This window comes from Bubalus kerabau, chromosome 3 (assembly GCF_029407905.1).
Source record: "Bubalus kerabau isolate K-KA32 ecotype Philippines breed swamp buffalo chromosome 3, PCC_UOA_SB_1v2, whole genome shotgun sequence".
NCBI lineage: Eukaryota > Metazoa > Chordata > Mammalia > Artiodactyla > Bovidae > Bubalus > Bubalus kerabau.
The window spans coordinates 136,944,774-136,964,265 of record NC_073626.1 but is presented as its reverse complement, the minus strand read 5'-3'; the positions used below and the strand labels follow the sequence as shown (position 1 = coordinate 136,964,265).

Sequence of the window (19,492 nt, the reverse complement as noted above, 5' to 3'; positions counted from 1 at the left end):
TTATTGCAAAATTCAGACTTAAATTGAAGAAAATAGGGAAAACCACTAGACCATTCAGGTATAATTTACATCAGATCCCTTACAATTATATAGTGGAAGTGACAAATAGATTCAAGGGATTAGATCTGATTGACAGAGTGCCTTAAGAACTAAGAAAAGTGCTGCACTCAACATGCCAACAAATTTGGAAAACTCAGTGGCCACAGGACTGGAAAAAGTCAGTTTTCATCCAATACAAAGAAGGGCAATGCCAAAGAATGTTCAAACTACCTCACAATTGCACTCATTTCACATGCTAGCAAAGTAATTTCTCAAAATCTTCCAAGATAGACTTTGATAGTACGTGAACTGAGAACCTCAAGATGTACAAACTGGATTTAGAAAAGAGAGAGGAACCAGAGATCAAATTGCCAACATCTGTTGGATCATAGAAAAAGCAAGAGAGTTCCAGGAAAACACCTACTTCTGTTTCATTGACTAGGCTAAAGCCTTTGACTGTGTGGATCACAACAAACTGTGGAATATTTTTAAAGAGATGGAAATGCCAGAACAACTGGGATTCCCTGACAGCTCAGTTGGTAAAGAATTCACCTGCAATGCAGGAGACCCTGGTTCAATTCCTGAGTTGGGACGATCCAGTGCAGAAGGGATAGGCTATCCACACCAGTTTTCTTGGGCTTCCTAATGGCTCAGCTGGTAAACAATTAGCCTGAAATGTAGGAGACCTGGGATCTTTGGGTTGGGAAGATCCCTGGGTTGGGAAGATCCCCTGAAGAAGTGAAAGGCTACCCACTCCAGTATTTTGGCCTGTAGAATTCCATGGACTGTATAGTCCATGGGATCACAAAGAGTAAGACAAAACTGAGCAGCTTTCACTTTACCTGCCTCCTGTGAAACTCATATTCAGGTCAAGAAGCAACAGTTAGAAGTGAACATTGAATATTGGTTCCAAATTGGACATTTGAAGACATTGAAGACTGGTTCCAAATTGGAAAAGGAGTATGTCAAGGTTGTATGTTGTCACCCTGCCTATTTAACTTTTATGCAGAAGACATCATGCAAAATGCCAGGCTGGATGAAGCACAAGCTGGAATCAAGATTGCTGAGAGACATATCAAAAACCTCATATATGCAGATTACACAACCATTATGGCAGAAAGTGAAGAGAAATTAAAGAGCCTCTTGATGAAGGTGAAAGAGGAAAGTGATAAAGCTGACTTAAAGCTCAACATTCAAAAAATTAGATCATGCAATAGAGTCACATCATGGCAAATAGATGGGGAAACAATGGAAACAGAGAAAGACTATTTTCTTGGACTCCAAACTCATTGCAGATAGTTACTGTAGTCAAGATATTAAAAGATCCTTGCTCCTTGGAAGAAAAGCTATGATCAACCTAGACAGCATATTAAAAAGCAGAGACATTACTTTGTTGACAAAGGTTCATATAGTAAAAGCTATGTTTTTTTTTTTTCCAGCAGTCATGTATATATGTGAATGTTGGACCATAAAGAAGGCTGAGTGCTGAAAAACTAATGCTTTTGAACTGTGATGTTGGAGAAGACTCTTGAGAGTCCCTTGGACTGCAAGGAGATCCAACCAGTCCATCCTAAAGGAAATAAGTCCTGAATATTCATTGGAAGGACTGATGTTGAAGCTGAAGCTTCAATACTTTGGCCACCTGATGCAAAGTGCCACCTCCCTGTAAAAGACCCTGATGCTGGGAAAGATTGAATGCAGGAGACAGGGACGACAGAGGATGAGATGGTTGGATGGTATCACAGACTCAGTTGATATGAGTTAGAACGACCTCCAGGAAATGGTGAAGGACAGGGAAACCTGGCGTGCTGCAGTCCAAGGAGTTGCAAGGAGGCAGACACTACTGAGGGATTAAACAACAAATAATAATATTTCAGCCAAGATTACAATAAAAAAATTTAACAAGGTCTCAATTGTTCTGAGATATTCTGTGATGTATCCTCCCACAGAACTTTTAATAGTTGCAAGAAAAGTACGAAGATAATCCAAGAATTAATCACAATACCTAGGATTCAGGTTGTTTTCTGCTGTTAAAAGTTGTATAAATTTTACTTTCTGGGATGTGGAGAATCTTTGAAAATATGACGAGACAACAATATTAGAAGTGTTTTGTTTACTTAAGGATGCTAAATTTTTGTTATTACATTTTCCTACCTTTAAGTAACAGAAGTTCAAAATTCAACAGCATGGACTTTTTTTTTTTTTTTTTTCAAAAAACAAATTGCGTTGGTATTTAATATGGTCTTACAACATATCCACAAAGATGCTGAGATTGGTTTTAGTCTAGTTTTTGTAACCTAGGCACTACTTCATATCCTTATTAATTTTTTGACTTTTTTCATAAAGATATTTAACTATGCTTTAAATATCCCCCTTTCTGAACTGTAACACTATGTCAACTTAGTTATGATGTCAGTATCTTAGATCTAAAGGTGTTCAATTTTAGGACCATACACTGAAATGCATTACTTGAAATCTTTTTTGCATTAAATGAGTAACAAAGGAAAGTATGTTCACTTGCTTATTTTTAATTCGATGTCCTTATACTTGCTTAAAACTTGTCACAGTATCATCAACTGGTATTTTCTGTTATTAAAGGCTAGACCAAATATATAAGATGTAAAAAATGGTTATTATATCCTCAATTCAGTTCAGTTCAGTTCAGTTCAGTAGCTCAGTCGTGTCCAAATCTTTGCGACCCCATGAACCGCAGCACACCAGGTCTCCCTGTCCATCACCAACTTCCGGAGTTTACCCAAACTCATGTCCATAGAGTCAGTGATGCCATCCATCCATCTCATCCTCTGTCGTCCCCTTCTCCTCCTGACCCCAATCCCTCCCAGCATCAGAGTCTTTTCCAATGAGTCAACTCTTCGCATGAGGTGGCCAAAGTATCCAAGTTTCAGCTTCAACATCAGTCCTTCCAATGAACACCCAGGACTGATCTCCTTTAGAATGGACTGGTTGGATCTCCTTGCAGTCCAAGGGACTCTCAAGAACCTTCTCCAACACCACAGTTCAAAAGCATCAATTCTTTGGCATTCAGCTTTCTTCACAGTCCAACTCTCACATCCATACATCATGTATGTATGTATGGAAAAACCATAGCCTTGACTAGACAGACCTTTGTTGGCAAAGTAATGTCTGTGCTTTTCAATATGCTATCTAGGTTGGTCATAACTTTCCTTCCAAGGAGTAAGAGTCTTTTAATTTCATGGCTGCAATTACCATCTGCAGTGATTTTGGAGCCCCCCAAAATAAAGACTGATACTGTTTCCACTGTTTCCCCATCTATTTCCTATGAAGTGATAGGACCAGATGCCATGATCTTAGTTTTCTGAATGTTGAGCTTTAAGCCAACTTTTTCACTCTCCTCTTTCACTTTCATCAAGAGGCTTTTTAGTTCCTCTTCGCTTTCTGCCATAAGGGTGGTGTCATCTGCATATATGAGGTTATTGATATTTCCTGTTTCTATAGCTCCTGGTAAATATTTAAATAGGTTATTATCTGATTAGGCTAATGCTACAAAAAATGTGCTAGTTTTGTAGTTTAACGTATTTCTACTCTGGATTTCTTCTTCTTCTTTTTTTTTTTTTTTTAGAGAGAGAGAATAAGATTTAAGATCTTCTTAGGGCCAATATGGTTGAAACTTAAAAATGCCAATACTGTAGTACAATGACTACTATTTACTTCTGGATTTATATCACCGACATTGAAGACTTTTTGAAACAAAGGTGTGAATATTAATGAATTTATGTTGTTATTTAAGAAATAGATAGAATCATGTGAAAAGAGACTAAATGACTTCCAAGATCCTAAAGTGAAACTGCTGTGAAAGCAGCTTAGTCAGTTCAAAACCATGTTTATTAAGGATCTCTAATACTTGCCTCATGTTAGTCACTCAGTCATATCCTACTCTTTGCAACCCCATGGACTATAAGCCTGTCAGATCTCCCTGTCCATGGAATTCTCCAGGTAAGAATACTGAATTTGGTTGCTTTTCCCTTCTCCAGGACAGCTTCCTGACCAAAGGATTAAACCAATGGCTCCTGTGTCTCTTGCACTGTAGGGAGATTCTTTACCATCTGAGGCTCCCTTAAAAAGAGGTAATTAATCAAATAATTAAATCTTATAATAGAGCAACAAAAAGCCCTTTTAAATTTGTGAAACAAGTTTAGGAACCATAGGAAAAGTAATTGTTTTCATCAAATCTTCAAGTATCACAGCACTAAAATCTAGTAAGAGAGAATGAACTTTGTTTGAACTCTGCAGACTAACATATTTTTTTTTATCATTGTTAATATATTTCACTAGCATTAACAGGTCTCTGTGAGTTCCCTCTTGTGGCTAATCTAAAATATAAAAAAATTTTTCTTCATTTACCTATGATGGTTCTTCATTAGGGAGATGACATAATATAACTGCCAGCTGCATGAGAGATTTGTGTTTCAAATTCTTTTCTGGAGTAGTTTCTTAAATCTGTTGGTGATTAGCATACATATTTTATGCCACTGTTATAGAGAGAAATATATTTTGCCCATTATTTTTCCCAGTTATTTCCAAACATATCAAAAGAATTGTAAACTAGATTATAACACAAATATCATCTAGGAAATAATAAAAGGTTTCCTATGTGCATATAATATAGAAGCACATGAAGCACTTGAAGCACTTTTCATTGTCTCAAAGGGGAAATACTGTTACAACTATTTTGAAATATTTAGGGGACTTAAGACAGTTTTCATTTTATACCTTAGAGATGTGCTCATATTTCCTCATCCTACAACCATTTTATCTCTACCATTCATACTGCATCATTTCCTATTGTAGAATGTAGTCATTTAGGTTCATACCTAGTTTATCTTCTTTAATAAAGCATAATCCTCTTGCTAGATTCATATCTGATTGAACTCTACACATCCCCCAAACTCTTGGTTTAGAGCCCTGATATATGGTCAATAATACAAATATAATTATGAATTCCCATAATCATGAAACGGGGATATATATTATGTATGGACATTTAAATAAATGTGAAAATGCAAAATATTTAATTTCAATAAAAATGGTCTGTATTTACAAGATAATCTGATAAAATACTTTTGTTTTTCTTTTTCACTTGCAGTTAAACTGATGATTTGTAATTTTATGACAGAAACTTCAGAGTAGGTGCATGCTTGCTAAGTCACTTCATTCCTGTCTGACTCTTTGTAACCCTGTGAACTGTAGACTACCAGCCCCCTCTGCCCATTGGATTCTCCAAGCAAGAATACTGGAGTGGGTTGCCAAGCCCTCCTCCAGGGGATCTTTCCACCCAGGGATTAAAACCCGCATTTCTTATGTCTCCTGCATTGACAGGTGGGTTCTTTACCATTAGTGCCACCTGGAAAGCCCCCTCGTGATGGGTTAGTGGGGCTTCCCTGGTGGCTCAGAGGTTAAAGCATCTGCCTGGAATGCAGGAGACCCAGGTTCGATCCCTGGGTCGGGAAGATCCCCTGGAGAAGGAAATGACAACCCACTCCAGTACTCTTACCTGGAGAATCCCATTCAGGGAGGAGCCTGGTAGGCTACAGTCCATGGGGTTGCAAGAATCGGACACGACTGAGTGAGTTCACTTTCTTTCTTTCTTTCTAAATTATCTTCACTAGACTACTTATTGGGTTATCTTACAACAAAACCAGTTATGTATCATGACTTCTAAAATTACATCAGATGGGATGTTGGTAAGCTATATTGATTAGACATTAGTGTAGATTGAATTGTAAATGCACAAAAGAGATTAATATTAATCAATTAACTCAACAGAAGAGCTCATAGAACTTATAAAGAGTGTTTCATAAGAAGTCAATAAAGACAGAGTCCTCATATTGACTGTCCATAGTGATTGCCTGGATGGACTCTGTGCTTAAATCCTACTTAAGTGATTTGGGGTGTGGTCCTGAAATCAGTAGTTTTTAAAAGCATCTATAGATGGGGAAACAGTGGAAACAGTGTCAGACTTTATTTTTCTGGGCTCCAAAATCACTACAGATGGTGACTGCAGCCATGAAATTAAAAGACGCTTACTCCTTGGAAGGAAAGTTATGACCAACCTAGATAGCATATTCAAAAGCAGAGACATTACTTTGTAAACAAAGCTTCGTCTAGTCAAGGCTATGGTTTTTCCTGTGGTCATGTATGGATGTGAGAGTTGGACTGTGAAGAAGGCTGAGCGCCGAAGAATTGATGCTTTTGAACTGTGGTGTTGGAGAAGACTCTTGAGAGTCCCTTGGACTGCAAGGAGATGCAACCAGTCCATTCTGAAGGAGATCAGCCCTGGGATTTCTTTGGAAGGACTGATGCTAAAGCTGAAACTCCAGTACTTTGGCCACCTCATGTGAAGAGTTGACTCATTGGAAAAGACTCTGATGCTGGGAGGGATTGGGGGCAAGAGAAGAAGGGGACAACAGAGGATGAGATGGCTGGATGGCATCACTGACTCGATGGATGTGAGTCTGAGTGAACTCTGGGAGTTGGTGATGGATAGGGAGGCCTGGCGTGCTGCAATTCATGGGGTCGCAAAGAGTCGGACATGACTGAGTGACTGATCTGATCTGATCTGATTCTATGCAAACACATAATGCCACTGTGTAGATTTCAGCATGATACAGATGATGCACGGACTTGCCAGTGTTACTAAGGATTTGGAATTCATCCTCAGGCAGTGGAAAGTCAGTGTGCAAGTGGCTCAGTTGTGTCCTACTCTTTGTGACCCCATGGACTGTAGCCTGCCAGTTTCCTCTGTCCATGGCATTTCCCAGACAAGAATACTAGAGTCGGTTGCCATTTCCTCCTCCAAGGGATCATCCCGATGCAGGAATCGAACCCTCATTTCCTGCATCTCTTGCATTGGCAGGAGGATTCTTCACCACTGAGCCATCTGGAAAGCCACTACTAGGTTTTAAGCAAGGTAATCATAAATTCCAGAGAAGGCGATGGCACCCCACTCCAGTACTCTTGCCTGGAAAATCCCATGGACGGAGGAGCCTGGTAGGCTGCAGTCCATAGGGTCGCTAAGAGTCAGACACGACTGAGTGACTTCACTTCCACTTTTCACTTTCATGCATCGGAGAAGGAAATGGCAACCCACTCCAGTGTTCTTGCCTGGAGAATCCCAGGGACGGAGGAGCCTGGTGGGCTGCCGTCTCTGGGGTCGCACAGAGTCGGACACGACTGAAGTGACTTAGCAGCAGCAGCAGCAGCAATCATAAATTCTTGTTTTATTATTGGAGGAAGAGTGAATTATATAGAAGAAAAGACAGAAATGGAAAACTAATTAGAGAACTGATCCAAAAGAGGGAAAACAGTGGTCAAGTGTAGTATGATGTCAAAGAACAAAAAGAAAAGTTTTAGTAATTAGTGAGGTACTCTCTTGAGTAATTCGTGTTCATCCTTCTTAACAGTTTGATCTCAAGTGGTTATTTTTCTCTATAAGCCTCTGTTTACATTATTTATAAAACAAGAATGTTATTGTTAAATTAAACTTGTAGCTGCACAGATTATATGAGCTAACCTAGTAAGATGTTTTGAAATATAAACACTTATTATCTATCAATTATATCATTTGCTTTAAGTGTATTGGCTTAAAAGATAGTTTGAACGACAATGGTTCATTGACACATTCAGCTGTCTATTAAGAATATTTTATTTGCAAAACAGTAGATATAATGCTTTCTCCTTTCTGTTTTCAAGAGTGAGTATATATTAGAGTTCTTATTTTTCTAATCAACATTGGTAATGAAAAGTGGGAGAAGCAAAAGTTGGGAAAAGACATCCAAAATAGTAATTCAAGAAAGGTCCTTTATGTAACAACCATTAAGAATGTTGGAATTCAATAACGTAAAATCCCATTACATTATAAATTTCTTCCTGACTTGGTGTTTCTTTCTCTCTCTTTTTTTTTTAAATTATTGACTATGTTATTTGTATTTTTATAAATTACTTTTCATATAATTGGTCCACTTTTTTTTTTTTTTTTAAATTTTATTTTATTTTTAAACTTTACATAACTGTATTAGATTTGCCAAATATCAAAATGAATCCGCCACAGGTTTACAAATTGGTCCACTTTTAAAAATAGTTTTTTTAATACAAATTTATTTATTTTAATTGGAGGCTAATTACTTTACAATATTATATTGGTTTTGCTATACATCAACATGAATCCACCACAGGTGTACAAGTGTTCCCCATCCTGAACCCTCCCCCCACCTCCATCCCCATATCATCCCTCTGGGTCATCCCAGTGCAACAGGCCGTGCATCCCGTATCATGCATCAAATCTGGACTGGCGATTTGTTTTACATATGATATTATACATGTTTCAATGCCATTCTCCCAAATCATCCCACCCTCTCATTCTCCCACAGAATCCAAAAGACAGTTCTATACATCTGTGTCTCTTTTGCTGTCTTGCATATGGGGTTATCATTACCATAATTCTAAATTCCATATATATGCGTTAGTATACTGTATTGGTGTTTTTCTTTCTGGCTAACTTCACTCTGTATAATAGGCTCCAGTTTCATCCACCTCATTAGAACTGATTTAAATGTATTCTTTTTAATGGCTGAGTAATACTCCATTGTGTATATGTATCACATCTTTCTTATCCATTTGTCTGCTGATGGACATCTAGGTTGCTTTCATGTCCTGGCTATTATAAACAGTGCTGCGATGAACATTGGGATACATGTGTCTCTTTCAATACTGGTTTCCTCAGTGTGTATGCCCAGCAGTGAGATTGCTATGTTGTATGGCAGTTCTACTTCAAGTTTTTTAAGGAATCTCCACTCTGTTCCCCATAGTGGCTTACTAGTTTGCATTCCCACCAACAGTGTAAGAGGGTTCCCTTTTCTCCACACACTCTCCAGCATTTATTGCTTGTAGACTTTTGGATAGCAGCCATTCTGACTGGCGTGAAATGGTACCTCATTGTGGTTTTGATTTGAATTTCTCTGATAATGAGTTGAAGAAAGTAGGGAAAATCACTAGACCATTCAGGTATGACCTAAATCAAATCCCTTATGATTATACAGTGGAAGTGAGAAATAGATTTAAGGGACTAGATCTGATAGAGAGTGCCTGATGAACTATGGACGGAGGTTCGTGACACTGTACAGGAGACAGGGATCAAGACCATCCCCATGGAAAAGTAATGCAAAAAAGCAAAATGGCTGTCTGAGGAGGCTTTGCAAATAGCTCTGAAAAGAAGAGAAGTGAAAAGCAAAGGAGAAAAGGAAAGATATAAGCATCTGAAAGCAGAGTTCCAAAGAATAGCAAGAAGAGATAAGAAAGCCTTCCTCAGCGATCAATGCAAAGAAATAGAGGAAAACAACAGAATGTGAAAGACTAGAGATCTCTTCAAGAAAATTAGAGATACCAAGGGAACATTTCATGCAAAGATGGGCTCGATAAAGGGCAGAAATGGTATGGACCTAACAGAAGCAGAAGATATTAAGAAGAGGTGGCAAGAATACACAGAAGAACTGTACAAAAAAGATCTTCATGACCAAGATAATCAGGATGGTTTGATCACTCACCTAGAGCCAGACATTTTGGAACATGAAGTCAAATGGGCCTTAGAAAGCATCACTACGAACAAAGCTAGTGGAGGTGATGGGATTCCAGTTGAGCTATTTCAAATCCTGAAAGATGATGCTGTGGAAGTGCTGCACACAATATGCCAGCAAATTTGGAAAACTCAGCAGTGGCCACAGGACTGGAAAAGGTCAGTTTTCATTCCAATCCCAATGAAAGGCAATGCCAAAAAATGCTGAAACTATCACACAATTGCACTCTTCTCACACACTAGTAAAGTAATGCTTAAAATTCTCCAAGCCAGGCTTCAGCAATACGTGAATCGTGAACTTCCAAATGTTCAAGCTGGTTTTAGAAAAGGCAGAGGAACCAGAGATCAAATTGCCAACATCCACTGGATCATGGAAAAAGCAAGAGAGTTTCAGAAAAACATCTATTTCTGCTTTATTGACTATGCCAAAGCCTTTGATTGTGTGGATCACATAAACTATGAAAAATTCTAAAAGAGATGGGAATACCAGACCACCTGACCTGCCTCTTGAGAAACATATATGCAGGTCAGGAAGCAACAGTTAGAACTGGCCATGGAACAGCAGACTGGTTCCAAATAGGAAAAGGAGTACGTCAAGGCTGTACATTGTCACCCTGCTTATTTAACTTCTATGTAGAGTACATCATGAGAAACGCTGAACTGGAAGAAGCACAAGCTGGAATCAAGATTGCCGGAAGAAATATCAATAACCTCAGATATGCAGATGACAGCACCCTTAGGGCAGAAAGTGAAGAGGAATTAAAACGCCTCTTGATGAAAGTGAAAGAGGAGAGTGAAAAAGTTGGCTTAAAGCTCAACATTCAGAAAACTGAGATCATGGCATCTAGTTCCATCAGTTCATGGAAAATAGATGGAGAAACAGTGGAAACTGTGTCAGACTTTATTTTTGCGGGCTCCAAAATCACTACCGATAGTGACTGCAGCCATGAAATTAAAAGACGCTTACTCCTTGGAAGGAAAGTTATGACCAAACTAGATAGCATATTGAAAAGCAGAGACATTACTTTGTCAACAAAGGTCTGTCTAGTCAAGGCTCTGATTTTTCCAGGGGTCATGTATGGATGTGAGAGTTGGACTGTGAAGAAAGCTGAGTGCTGAAGAATTGATGCTTTTGAACTGTTGTTTGGAGAAGACTCTTGAGAGTCCCTTGGACTGCAAGGAGATCTAACCAGTCCATTCTGGAGATCAGCCCTGGTATTTCTTTGGAGGGAATGATGCTGAAGCTGAAACCCCAGTACTTTGGCCACCTCATGGGAAGAATTGACTCATTGGAAAGGACTCTGATGCTGGGAGGGATTGGGGGCAAGAGGAGAAGGGGACGACAGAGGATGAGATGGCTGGATGGCATCACTGACTCGATGGATGTGAGTCTGAGTGAACTCCGGGAGTTGGTGATGGACAGGGAGGCCTGGCGTGCTGCGATTCATGGGGTCGCAAATTGTCGGACACGACTGAGCGACTGAACTGGACTGATAATGAGTGATGGTGAGCATCTTTTCAGGTGTTAGCCATTTCTATGTCTTCTTTGGAGAAATGTCTGTTTAGTTATTTGGCCCATTTTTTGATTGGGTCATTTATTTTTCTGGAATTGAGCTGCAGAAGTTGCTTGTATATTTTTGAGATTAGTTGTTTGTCAGTTGCTTCATTTGCTATTATTTTGTCCCATTCTTAAGTCTGTCTTTTCACCTTGCTTACAGTTTCCTTTGTTGTGCAGAAGCTTTTAAGTTTAATTAGGTCCCATTTGTTTATTTTTGCTTTTATTTCCAATATTCTGGGAGGTGGATCATAGAGGATCCTGCTGTGATTTATGTCGGGGAGTGTTTTGCCTATGTTCTCCTCTAGGCGGTTTATGGTTTCTGGTCCTTACATTTAGATCTTTAATCCATTTTGAGTTTATTTTTGTGTATGGTGTTAGAAAGTGTTCTGCTGCTAAGTCGCTTCAGTCATGTCCAACTCTGGACGACCCCATAGATGGCAGCCCACCAGGCTCTGCCATCCCTGGGATTCTCCAGGAAAGAACACTGGAGTGGGTTGCCATTTCCTTCTCCAATGCATGAAAGTGAAAAGTGAAAGGGAAATTGCTCAGTCTTGTCCGACTCTTCGCAACCCCATGGACTGCAGCCTACCAGGCTCCTCCGTCCATGGGATTTTCCAGGCAAGAGTACTGAAGTGGGGTGCTCTTCTAGTTTCTTTCTTTTATGGGTGGTTGACCAGTTTTCCCAGCACCACTTGTTAAAGAGATGGTTTTTTTCTCCATTGTATATTCTTGTCTCCTTTGTCAAAGATAAGATGTCCATAGGTGTGTGGATTTATCTCTGGGCTTTCTATTTGTTCCATTGATCTATATTTCTATCTCTGTGCCAGTACCATACTGTCTTGATGACTGTGGCTTTGTAGTAGAGCCTGAAGTCAGGCAGGTTGATTCCTCCAGTTCCATTCTTATTTCTCAAGATTGCTTTGGCTATTCGAGGTTTTTTGGATTTCCATACAAATTGTAAAATTATTTGTTCTAGCTCTGTGAAAAATACCATTGGTAGCTTGATAGGGATTGCATTGAATCTACAGATTGCTTTGGGTAGTATACTTATTTTCAGTATATTGATTCTTCTGATCCATGAACATGGTATATTTCTCCATCTATTAGTGTCCTCTTTGATTTCTTTCACCAGTGTTTTATAGTTTTCTATATATAGGTCTTTAGTTTCTTTAGGTAGATATATTCCTAAGTATTTTAGTCTTTTCGTTGCAATGGTAAATGGATTGTTTCCTTAATTTCTCTTTCTGTTTTCTCATTATTAGTGTATAGGAATGCAAGGGATTTCTGTGTGTTGATTTTATATCCTGCAACTTTATTATATTCATTGATTAGCTCTAGTAATTTTCTGGTGGAGTCTTTAGAATTTTCTATGTAGAGGATCATGTCATCTGCAAACAGTGAGAGTTTAATTTCTTCTTTTCCAATTTGGATTCCTTTTATTTCTTTTTCTGCTCTCTTTGCTGTGGCCAAATCTTCCAAACTGTGTTGAATAGTAGTGGTGAAAGTGGGCACTCTTGTCTTGTTCTGACTTTAGGGACAATGCTTTCAATTCTTCACCATTGAGGATAATGTTTGCTGTGGGTTTGTCACATATAGCTTTTATTATGTTGAGGTATGTTCCTTCTCTTCCTGCTTTCTGGAGAGTTTTTATCATAAATGGATGTTGAATTTTGTCAAAGGTTTTCTCTGCATCTACTGAGATAATCATATGGCTTTTATTTTTCAATTTGTTAATGTGGTGTATTACATCGATTGATTTGCAGATATTGAAGAATCCTTGCATCCCTGAGATAAAGCCCACTTGGTCATGGTGTATGATCTTTTTAATGTGTTGTTGGATTCTGATTGCTAGAAGTTTGTTAAGGATTTTTGCATCTATGTTCATCAGTGATATTGGCCTGTAGTTTTCTTTTATTGTGGCATCTTTGTCAGGTTTTGGTATTAGGGTGATGGTGGCCTCATAGAATGAGTTTGGAAGTGTACCTTCCTCTGCAATTTTCTGGAAGAGTTTGAGTAGGATAGGTGTTAGCTCTTCTCTAAATTTTTGGTAGAATTCAGCTGTGAAGCCCTCTGGATCTGGGCTTTTCTTTGCTGGAATATGTCTGATTACAGTTTCAATTTCCATGCTTGTGATGGGTCTGTTAAGATTTTCTATTTTTTCCTGGTTCAGCTTTGGAACGTTGTACTTTTCTAAGAATTTGTCCATTTCTTCCACATTGTCCATTCTATTGGCATATAGTTGCTGATAGTAGTCTCATGATCCTTTGTATTTCTGGGTTTTCTGTTGTGATCTCTCCATTTTCATTTCTAATTTTATTGATTTGATTTTTTCTGCCTTTGTTTCTTGATGAGTCTGGCTAATGGTTTGTCAATTTTATTTATCCTTTCAAAGAACCAGCTTTTGGCTTTGTTGATTTTTGCTATGGGCTCTTTTGTTTCTTTTGCATTTATTTCTGTCCTAATTTTTAAGATTTCTTTCCTTCTACTAACCCTAGGGTTCTTCATTTCTTCCTTTTCTAGTTCCTTTAGGTGTAGAGTTAGGTTATTTATTTGACTTTTTTCTTATTTCTTGAGGTATGCCTGTATTGCTATGAACCTTCCCCTTAGCACTGCTTTTACAGTGTCCCACAGGTTTTGGGTTGTTGTGTTTTCATTTTCATTAGTTTCTATGTATATTTTGATTTCTTTTTTGATTTCTTCTGTGATTTGTTGATTATTCAGCAGCATGTTGTTCAGCTTCCATATGTTGGAATTTTTAATAGTTTTTCTCTGGTAATTGAGATCTAATCTTACTGCATTGCAGTCAGAAAAGATAGTTGGAATGATTTCAATTTTTTTGAATTTACCAAGGCTAGATTTATGGTCCAGGATGTGATCTATCCTGGAGAAGGTTCCATATGTGTTTGAGAAAAAGGTGAAACTCATTGTTTTGGGGTGAAATGTCCTATAGATATCAATTAAGTCTAACTGGTCTGTTGCATCATTTAAAGTATGTGTTTACTTGTTAATTTTCTGTTTAGTTGATCTATCCATAGGTGTGAGTGGGGTATTAAAGTTTCCCACTTTTATTTTGTTATTGTTAATTTCCTCTTTCATACTTGTTAGCATTTGTCTTACATACTGAAGTTCTCGTATGTTGGGTACATATATACTTATAATTGTTATCTTTTCTTCTTGGATTGATCCTTTGATAATTATGTAGTGTCCCTCTTTGTCTCTTTTCATAGCCTTTAATCTATTTTATCTGATATGAGTATTGTTACTCCTGGTTTCTTTTGGTCTCTATTAGAGTGGAATATCTTTTTTCAGCCCTTCGCTTTCAGTCTGTATGTGTTCCTTGTTTCAAGGTGGGTCTCTTGTAGACAACATATATAGGGGTCTTGTTTTTTTATCCATTCAACCACTCTTTGTCTTTTGGTTGGGGCATTCAACCCATTTACTTTTAAGGTAATTATTGATAAGTATGATCATATTGCCATTTACTTTATTGTTTTGGATTCGAGTTTATACACCTTTTTTGTGTTTCCTGTCTAGAGAAGATCCTTCAGTATTTGTTAGAGAGCTAGTTTGGTAGTGCTGAATTCTCTCAGCTTTTGTTTCTCTGTAAAGCTTTTGATTTCTCCTTTGTATTTGAATGAGATCCTTGCTGGGTACAGTAATCTTGGCTGTAGGTTATTTTCTTTCATCACTTTAAGTATGTCCTGCCATTCCCTCCTGGCTTGAAGAGTTTCTATTGAAAGATCAGCTGTTATCCTTATGGGATTCCCCTTGTGTGTTATTTGTTGTTTTTCCCTTGCTGCTTTTAATATTAGTTCTTTGTGTTTGATCTTTGTTAATTTAATTAATATTTGTCTTGGGGTGTTTTGCCTTGGGTTTATCCTGTTTAGGACTCTCTGGGTTTCTTGGACTTGGGTGATTATTTCCTTCCCCATTTTAGGGAAGTTTTAAACTATTATCTCCTCAAGTATTTTCTGATGGTCTTTCTTTTTGTCTTCTTCTTCTGGGACTCCTATGATTCAAATGTTTGGGTGTTTAACATTGTTCCAGAGGTCTCTGAGATTGTCCTCATCTCTTTTAATTAATTTTTCTTTTTTCCTCTCTGATTCATTTATTTCTACCATTCTATCTTCTAATTCACTAATCCTATCTTCTGCCTCCGTTATTCTACTATTTGTTCCCTCCAGAGTGTTTTTGATATCATTTATTGCATTAATCATTCTATATTGACTCTTTTTTATTTCTTATAGGCCCTTCTTAAACCTTTCTTGCATCTTCTCAATCCTTGTCTCCAGGTTATTTATCTGAGATTCCATTTTGTTTTCAAGATTTGGGATCATTTTCACTATCATTATTCAGAATTTTTTATCAGGTAGATTCCCTATCTCTTCCTCTTTTGTTTGATTTGGTGGGCATTCATCCTGTTCCTTTACCTGCTGGGTATTTCTCTGTCTCTTCATCTTGTTTATATTGCTGTGTTTGGGTTGGCCTTTCTGTATTTTGGCAGTTTGTGGAGTTCTCTTTATTGTGGAGTTTCCTCACTATGGGTGGGGTTGTACCCATGGCTTGTCAAGGTTTCCTGGTTAGGAAAGCTTGTGTCAGTGTTCTGGTGGGTGGAGCTGGATTTTTTCTCTATGGAGTGCAATGAAGTGTCCAGTAATGAGTTATGAGATGTCCATGGTTTTGGAGTGACTTTGGGCAGCCTGTATATTGGAGCTCAGGGCTATGTTTCTGTGTTGATGGAGAATTTGCATGGTATGTCTTGCTCTGGAACTTGTTACCCTTTGGTGGTGCTTGGTTTCAGTGTAGGTATGGAAGCGTTTGATGAGCTCCTGTCGATTAATGTTCCCTGGAGTCAGGAGTTCTCAGGATTTTGACTTAATCCTCCTGCTTCTGGTTTTCAGTCTTATTTTTACAGTAGCCTCAAGACTTCCCCATCTATACAGCACTGTTGATAAAACATCTAGGTTAAAGATGAAAAGTTTCTCCACAGTGAGGGACACCTGGAGAGGTTCATAGAGTTACATGGAGAGGAGAAGAGGCAGGAGGGAGATACAGGTGACCAGGATGAGATGAGGGGGAAAAAAGAGAGGAGAGAGCAAGCTAGCTAGTAATCACTTCCTTATGTTTGCTCCACAGTCTGGACTGTTCAGAGATGTTCACAGAGTTACATAGAGAAGAGAAGAGGGAGGAAGGAGACAGAGGTGGCCAGGAGGCCAGGAGTAGTCAAAAGGAGAGAGACAGATCCAGCCAATTATCAGTTCCCTAAGTGTTCTCCACCATCTGTAACACACAAAGAGGTTCACAGAGTTGGGTAGAGAAGAGAAGGGGGAGGGAGGAGATAGAGGCGACCTGGTGGAGAAAAAAGGAGAGTCCAAAACGTGAGAGAGAAGTCAAGCCAGTAATCTCACTCCCAAGTAAAAATGGGTACTGAAGATTGGGTTCTTAAACGTACAAAAGTGACAACAAATACCAAAAAGCAAAGATTAAAAACCTAGAGTAGAGGTTGGATTTTCAAAAATACAATATTAAAGAAAGAAACAAAAAAACAAAGTCACAAAAAGTATAAAATATATATGTATGATCAGATCAGATCAGATCAGTCGCTCAGTCGTGTGTGACTCTCTACGACCCCATGAATTGCAGCACGCCAGGCCTCCCTGTACATCACCAACTCCCGGAGTTCACTCAGACTCACGTTCATTGAGTCAGTGATACCATCCAGCCATCTCATCCTCTGTCATCCCTTCTCCTCCTGCCCCCAATCCCTCCCAGCATCAGAGTCCTTTCCAATGAGTCAACTCTTTACATGAGGTGGCCAAAGTACTGGAGTTTCAGCTTTAGCATCATTCCTTCCAAAGAAATCCCAGGGCTGATCTCCTTCAGAAGGGACTGGTTGGATCTCCTTGCAGTCCAAGGGACTCTCAAAAGTCTTCTCCAACACCACAGTTCAAAAGCATCAATTTTTCAGCACTCAGCTTTCTTCACAGTCCAACTCTCACATCCATACATGACCACAGGAAAAACCATAGCCTTGACTAGACAGACCTTTGTTGGCAAAGTAATGTCTCTGCTTTTGAATATGCTATCTAGGTTGGTCATAACTTTCCTTCCAAGGAGTAAGCGTCTTTTAATTTCATGGCTGCAGTCATCATCTGCAATGATTTTGGAGCCCAGGAAAATAAAGTCTGACACTGTTTCCACTGTTTCCCCATCTATTTCCCATGAAGTGGTGGGACCAGATGCCATGAGTTTCCTTTAAAAAATAGGGTCTCTCTCTCTCTTTTTTTTTTTTTTTTGCAAAGTAATAGTAGGTTATAAAAATGAAAATTAAAGAAATAATAGAGGACTTAGAAAAAATGTTTAGAAAGAAATTAAAGAATGATAGTAAAAATAGTAAAAATATATCTAGGACTTTCTCTGGTGGTGTTGTTGGCAGTGTGGGGTCCGTTCATTTTCAGATAGTTCCTTGATCTGGCCTATATTTCTCAAGATCTATAGGCCCCTTCCTATGTAGTTAGTACTAACTACAGGGTTTTAATCTATTGCTCCTGTCACTTCCAAGGAGGTTCCCCCTGGTTTAGCTTCTTTTGTTTGCTGGTCTCTTCAGTGTCTAATTTCTACCCTGACACCAAGGTTCGGTGGTGGACACTATTTTAGGCTCACTTGTTCAGTCATGCTTTTGGGAGGGAGGGACACTGCAAACAAATAACACTGGTGTGTGCTCGCAGTGTTTCAGCCACACTGGGTTTGCCTCTGCTCACAGCGTGTGTGCTTTCCCTGTCTACAATGCTTAGGCTCTAGGTTGCTCTGCCGAGAACTGTCTGAGGCCAGACCTGGGTTGTATGCACTTCTCAGGTCTAAGCTGCTCAGGTTCAGGTACTCGGGTAGTCCTCAGAGGTGCAGACTCGGTTGGGCCTGTGTTTTGTGCTTTTCCCAGGTCTGAGCAGCTCAGGTGACCAGGTGTTTGGCAAGCGCAGTCACCTCCCCAGTCCCTGCTGCTCGGTTTTCTGGGTGTACAACCAGCGCACCTTCTCAGGTGGATGCTGACTGTCCAGAATCCCAATAAACCTCGGTTAGCAATGAAGCCTGCTTTCAGTTTGGTAGATAATGCCTCTCTGGGGCTGTGATTGCCCCTTTCCGGCTCTGGCTACCCTCGCCTGCCTGTCACCGGAGGGGGGTGGGCTGGCCTGCAGCTGGCTAGCTCTGCTCAGCTCTTTGTCCTGTGAGTGGGCCTGCTGGTGTCTTAGGTTAGGGCTTTTCGCGTGGTAGCTATCCCACAGTCTGGTTTGCTATCCCGTTAGTTCCCTTAGATTGCCCTCGGGGCATTCAGGCCAGGTCCTTCCTCTAAGCAATGTAGGTGGCACCTCCCTGCCCAGCCCCCGCTTGCTAGTGGTGGATGCAGGCGTCTATGCTGCTTCTCTGCTGGGGGAGTTACCATTGGGCAAGTAATCTGTGGGTTTTAATTATTTATTTATTTTTCCTCCCGGTTATGTTGCTCTCTGTGGTTCCAAGGCTTGCCACAGACTCGGCAGTGAGAGTTGTTTCCTGGTGTTTGGAAACTTTTCTCTTTTTTAAGACTCCCTTCCTGGGTCGCAGCTATTTCTTTCTCTTTAGCTTCTATAATTGACTCTGTTTTTAAAATATCATGTCAAAAGCCAAAATAGTTTATAAGATTAAAGAGATATTTTATTGCTGGACAGCATTACTATCATCTATTTTCAAAACATATTTAAGAAATATATTAAAAAATTAACATCTAAATATTGATATTTAATGGGGTGCCCAGTGGCTCAGGGGTAAAGAACCTGCCTGCAATGCAGGAGGCAAGTGTTCCATATGAGTTGGGAAGATCCCTTGGAAAAGTAAATGGCAACTCACTCCAGTATTCTTAAGTGGGAAATCTCACAGACAGAGGAGCCTGTCAGACTAAGGTTCAAAATAGTCAGATATGACTTAGTGACTAAACAACAACACATGAAAAATAAATTTGTCACTACTCAGAAAAAGACTCAGGAAAACAGGTTTCCCATATTAAGATATAAATTGGAGATATAATGGATATATCTAAGGAAACATTTCATGCAATGTTTGGCATGATAAAGGACAGAAATGGTAAGGACCAAACAGAAAGAGAAGAGATTAAGAAGAGATGGCAAGAATACACAGAACTATTCAAAGAAAGGTCTTAATGACCTGGATGACCACGATGGTATGGTTACTCACCTACACCCAGACATCTTGGAGTGTGAAGTTAAGTGGGCCTTGGGTAACATTATTACAAAGCT

At 39.2% G+C, this 19,492-nt stretch overlaps 1 non-coding gene and 1 pseudogene across 1 annotated transcript; both read left to right on the top strand.

The window, feature by feature from the left end:
• Positions 1 to 19,492, top strand: part of LOC129647306 (3-ketoacyl-CoA thiolase, mitochondrial-like) — a 187,233-nt pseudogene that overhangs the window by 140,474 nt on the left and 27,267 nt on the right.
• Positions 5,457 to 5,528, top strand: TRNAS-GGA (transfer RNA serine (anticodon GGA)). The gene has a single exon. It is a non-coding gene; the product is annotated as a tRNA-Ser (tRNA).